The sequence below is a fragment of the Amblyraja radiata genome, unplaced genomic scaffold, assembly GCF_010909765.2.
Source record: "Amblyraja radiata isolate CabotCenter1 unplaced genomic scaffold, sAmbRad1.1.pri S118, whole genome shotgun sequence".
NCBI lineage: Eukaryota > Metazoa > Chordata > Chondrichthyes > Rajiformes > Rajidae > Amblyraja > Amblyraja radiata.
In genome coordinates, this window is record NW_022630104.1 from 922,706 (window position 1) to 928,705 (window position 6,000).

At 43.8% G+C, this 6,000-nt stretch overlaps 1 protein-coding gene across 1 annotated transcript in view; it reads right to left on the reverse strand.

Annotated features, from left to right (window-relative positions):
• The window catches only part of LOC116969185 (NACHT, LRR and PYD domains-containing protein 3-like), a 29,893-nt gene extending 24,524 nt beyond the window's left edge, over positions 1-5,369 (reverse strand). The window contains exon 1 of the mRNA XM_033016101.1: positions 5,335-5,369. The gene's annotated coding sequence lies outside the window, so the exon portion shown is untranslated. The remainder of the gene's footprint in view (positions 1-5,334) is intronic.
• Positions 5,370-6,000: the final 631 nt, after the last annotated feature.

The window sequence follows — 6,000 nt, forward strand, 5'->3', positions numbered from 1 at the left end:
CTAACTGAGCCTCAAGCTCATCTACTTTACTTCTTATACTTCACGCATTCATATACAATACTTTTAATTCCTTACGCATCTCACCTTTCACATCGATCCCTATTACACTTGACCATACGCTCCTATCCTTTTGTGAGCTTTCTTTCCCGTTAATTCAGGGGTCATTAACCATCCCTTTGCTCTCTTTCCCTTTAACTCCGTCCTCGACTATCCCATTTGACCCCCCCCCCCCCTCCTTATTCACTTTAAAACCACCCGTGTAGCAGTGGCAAACCTGCCTGCCAGAATGCTGGACCCCACCTGTTAAGATGCAATCCGTCACTTTTGTACAGTTCCCCCATACTCCAAAACAGATCCTAGTGATCTAAGAATATAAATCCCTGCCCCCTGCACCAGTTCCTCAGCCACACATTCAGGTCCCGTATCTCCCTGTTCCTGCTCTCGCCAGCATGAGGAACTGGAAGCGAACCGGAGATAACAACCCTGAAGGTCCTGCTTTTCAGCATTTTTCCGAGCTCTCTGAATTCACGCTGCAGAATATTCATCCCCTTCTTTCCGACATCGTTTGTGCCGACATGCACTACCACTTCCGGCTGTTCACCTTCGCCCTTGATGGGTTTCTGCACTCTGTCCGTGACATCCTGGATCCTGGCACCAGGAAGGCAGCACACCATCCTCGAATCCCGTCTGTTCCCGCAGACACCCCTGTCCGTACCTCTCACAATGGAGTCTCCAACTACAATGGCGTTGCCTGACGTTGGCCTCTTTGGTTTTGGCTCAATAGCCCTTTTTGCTTCGCAAGCCAGTCCGCCACTCAGTGATAACGTCTTCTGTTCCGACAGCTTCTAAGTGGGTGAACCTGTTCACAAGAGGTACAACACCCGGGGACGTTTGCATTCCATATTTCCCTCCCTTTCTCACCGTCACCCACCTTCTCTCTTCCAGTACCTTAGGTGTAACAATCTTACTGTAGGACTTGTCGAGGAACGACTCTGTTTCTCGTACGAACCTGAGGTCATCCACTTGCTTTTCCAGTTCCCCAACACGGTCCTTCAGAAGCTCTACCTGGATGCACTTCTCACATTTGTAGCAGCCAGAGGCACCAGCTGTCCTTTACCTCCCACATACTGCAGGCATCACACTGAATCAGCTTGCTTGACATCTCCTTCTTTCGTCTCTCCCTCTCCAGCATTTTGCGAAGCCTCCTCTCCTAAGACTCTCGAGCCAAAGACTCACACTTTACTCACAGGGCACTTCCTTCACAAGGCCGCTCCCTCACTGCCGTTCCCTAAGAGCCGTCTTGCTTATATTGACTGCTAAATTGCCTAATTTACCAATTTACAAACCAAATTCCTCAGTTTTAAACCGTTTACCCCCTCTGACTCACTTCTAACTCTCCTCCCACTCGGGCTAGAGCCAACCAGTGCTTTTTCCTGCTTCTCTTTGTTCCTGTTTCTTCAAAATCCACGGGAGCAGGAGATAGGGCAGGTTTGGATGGAAATGGGCCAAACGCGGTGGGACTAGTGCAGCTGGGACATGTTGGCCGGTTTGGGCAAGCTGGGCAGAAGGGCCTGTTTCCACGATATGAACTGGAAATAACAACTGGAAGATTCGTTATTTTAATCTGCGCAAGATCACTCCTACCTGCCTGTGCAGTAATGGCAGGGTGATTCTTCAGAAGTGTCTTCTTTGAAGTTTCTGGATACCCTATTATAAAACTTAAATTTTTGCAACTTTTGAAAATGTTGTTTCACATAGATGAACATCTCTACTATGGGAAAGATATGTTTGGCGCAATCTTTTAGAGAATTTAATTTATTTTTTCCTCTTCCAGGTTGCCCATTGCATTCAGTCATATCCGTCACATTTTTATGACGAACAACACTGCAAAATATAACTGATTTAAGAATATAATATCAAATTAATTATAGTGTATAGTGTAAATATAGTGTATAATCAAACAAACCACCAAAATTTTTTTTTTCATTCATTAATATCGCATTAATTTTAAACCTTCGTAACAGTTTACTGCCGAAAAAGTGTTGACTTCAGCAAGAATGGTAACCTTCACATAACTTTTCACCTACTTCCTCTAAAAATATTAACTTCAGATGAATAGGCAGAGGCATTTTGTAGGTATGTTACAAAACGTACCTTTAGCGGCGCTGCAGTTCTGCCACTGGCCATGTGCACGTCTTTTGCGCCTTTGAGGGGGGGGGGGGGGGTTAAAATGCATTTTTTCTCCTACCTGTCCTGAATATATTTTCTCCGAGTGCAAGCTTTTGCTGAAGAATTGTTCCGACGGCCGTTCTGCGAATTTTATTTTTTAAATCGCCCGACAAGTTCAATGCTGGAGTAATTTAAAAATCAGTTTCTAAAGCCGTCAACGCCGACAACGGGGACGGATTTCACGTACGGGACAGGTAAAGGAAAGCCGTTTATTTTATATATAAACGTGCTTCTTAAGATGCCTTTAATCCACATTTTCGTTGCAAAAAGGTGATTTAGGACCCATACGAAACGGCAGTATTTTTCCTGCCGATATGGGGTTTAAATTCACCGTAACCGCAACGTTCCAAACGATCGCGTTCCTCAAAAACCCACTCGCAAGATGATTAAAAAGGTCATTAATTTATGGGAATTAAACACTAAATTCCTTCCATTTGGCCTATAAATCCATGACAATGAGATTTAAAAATCATGGTATATTGTGAATTCTTGTGTGAATGTTATTTGGACACTTAGGCTATTTAAAAATGTTAATCTTTTCTTAAGAAATGGATAGATGTTTAGGACTATGGTGCCTTCCTCACCTTGGTGCCATTGTGTTATGTTGTGTCATGCACTTTGTGTTTGTGCTTTTTAAAAAAAAAAAGTATTCTATTTTATTTTTAATATGTTTTACTATTTAGTTTTTATTTATTTATTTTTATGATACTGACTGTAAAGGGAAATTCATTTCGTTGTCTCTAATTGAGACAATGACAATAAATTTGAATACAATACAATACAATACAATCTAGTAATTGAATTTTGTAATCAGCTACAATTGGGTAACTAACTAATTATATGCTTTAATTTCAGGTCATCCAAGTAAGATTGTTTCATATTTGTTTCAGAATGCTTCAATCTATAATTACTGAACATTTATTTCAGTTCTCTTAATTTTTAAGAAAGTTATGGGCTTTTGACTGTCCTCGATCACAGCTTTTGTGTTCAGTCAATGGAAAAGCAATAGGGAACAAGATGCTAATTTCCGAGTATGAAAATGGCCATAACTTTTTTTAATACTGAAGATATGAAAGTGAATTAGGTGTCAAATTAAACTTCTTTTTATGCTTTATCTGATGGGCTAAATTGCAGGCTTGATTTGTTAAAATCTCAAAATTTTGTAACATTGCTAAAATGGATAATTATGGTCATTGCTGTATTATTTTACACATTATGAGCATAAAATACTCATGTGACAGATATGACTAGGCATGGTGGAGATTATCAAGTTGGGGAGCATCATGTGATGGAAATGACTAAAACTATCTTTAGGGCTAGGGTTTGGGCTAGAGCTGGGGTTGGGGCTAGGACTGGGTTAGGGTTAGGGCTGGGGTTAGGGTTAGGGCTGGGGTTGATGCTAGGGTTAGGGTTGGGGTTGGGGCTAGGGTTGGGGCTGGGCTAGGGTTACTTACCACAATCTCCACCTCCATCTCCAGCTAGACACAAAGACGTCGCATCTTCCCGTGACCCGATGTTCCACCCCACGCCCGGCCCTCTTCACCCCTTGGTCCCCGTTTTGGGGGTGGGGGTGGGAGGGGGGGGGGGAGACAAGGGCTGGAGCTGCAAATTGGGGGTAGGTAACCCTAGCCCCAGCCCCATTGTCTACCTTCCATTTTCCAGCATCTGCAGTTCCTTCTTATGCATTACAATCTAGTCAGGCCACAAGGCACATAACAAGATAATGGGAGTGGCATTCAGTGTAAGCTAATTCCAGTAAAGTGTGATTAATGATAGTCACGGAGCTTTTTAAACTCTTCATTGTCTGTCTGCTTTACGTGATGTTAGAGAGATCCAGGTTTTAGTCTGGAGCGGGAAGTTACTGTAAGGAAGTGGCAAAATAATTTAATTATAGGATGTCTTCAGAAGTGGAAAAATGAAGTGAGTTCTGCATCCACTTTGGATAAATTATTAACTGACGGAGTATATGATCATCATTGAATCGGGACTCCCAAAACATTTTGCAATGTTCCCACTTTGCTACAAACACCATATGCTTTACTGCCACTGACCTATCCACGTAAACCTCTCTCCTTTCCCAGCCACAGTGCCGTGTCCTTAATCCAGAGTAAAGGTGCGGGGATCCATACCGTTGTAACAGACACCAGCAGCAACACGCATGTCACCAGTGCAAGCACAATTATAACCTCACACTACTGATTCCTGGCTGAGCCGCTGATATGAAAGTCATTTTACGTTTTAAATATTGATTGGAAACAAAGACCAGGCATATATCTGAGCTGCGATAGTCTCGCCTTAATTCCACAAGGATGTGTTGGCTGCGCACGGATATGTTTTAAATTTGTTTCTATAGACAATAGCTAATAGGTGCAGGAGTAGGGCATTCGGCCCTTCGACCCAGCACTGCCATTCAATGTGATCATGGCTGATCATCCACAATCAGTACCCCGTTCCTGCCTTCTCCCCATATCCCCTGACTCCGCTATCATTACGAGCCCTATTTAGCTCTCTTGAAAGTATCCAGAAATCCGGCCTCCACTGCCCTCTGAGGCAGAGAATTCCACAGACACACAACTCTCTGTGTAAAAAAGTGTTTCCTCATCTCCGTTCTAAATGGCTTACCTGACGTCCCTTGTCAGCCACAGTCACCCCTTACTGCCCTTGGAATCTTTCTTCATCTTTGGAATGAACTGATCCTGCACCTTCTGTATTATTCCCAGAAATACCTGCCAATGTTGTTCCACTGTCATCCCTGCTGGGGTCTCTTTCCAGTCAACTTTGGCCAGCTCCTCCCACATGGCTCCATAGTCCCCTTTATTCAACTGTAATACTGAAACCTCCGATTTACCCTTCTCCCTCTCCAATTGTAGATTAAACTTGACCATATTATGGTCACTACCTCCATTATCAGTTCCTTTATCAAATCCGGTTTGTTACACAACAGTAAATCCAGAATTGCCTTCTCCCTGAAAGGCTCCAATACAAACTGCTCTAAGAATCCATTACGGAGGCACTCCACAAACTCCCTTTCTTGGGGTCCAGTACCAACCCGATTTTTCCAGTCTACCTGCATGTTGAAATCTCCCATAACAAGCGTATCATTACCTTTCTTCCTTGCTTCGTTGCAGCTAGTCGGGTGAATATTGATGTGCGACGTGCGGCTGTAGTTCTGTGGATGCAGTGCTCAGTATCTGCGTGCAAGCAGCTGCCTGTCCAGTGTGTATTCAAGCCTCACATTCCTCCGAACAGGGAGTGGTCTCGCTGCAGAACCCAAGACCAACCGGTTTGACAACCTTCTACTGTATAATGTGCATAAAGTACTTTTAAAATTCCTGTTAACCCTTTCTACTGGTAGGAATACAGTAACATGGATAAGGATTTGAACATAACCTGTAGGAATTTTGTCAGCGGCATTCCTGGAAAAGTCTGCGTCATCTTGCTACTCATATTTTTTTTCTTCCTTCCTTTCTTGTTTTTCAATTTACGCACAAATGGTACGCGATTGCGCTACGATGTTTCACCAGGTAACTCACCGTTCTCCTGTGCTGTGGGACCAATTAGGGGACATAAACTGCGCACAATACCCCAGATCTGGTCTCACTCGGGGCCTGCGCAACTGCAGAAGGACCTCTTCTATTGCAGTTTCAAGCACAGGGCAGGCCTCTCCCTCGCGATCTTCCAGAGTGACTGACTCATGTCCAGGCGTCCGGGGCTTTATACTGCTGCCCCCCCCCCCCGGAAGGGACATTAACTTCATCGTGGTGATTGACA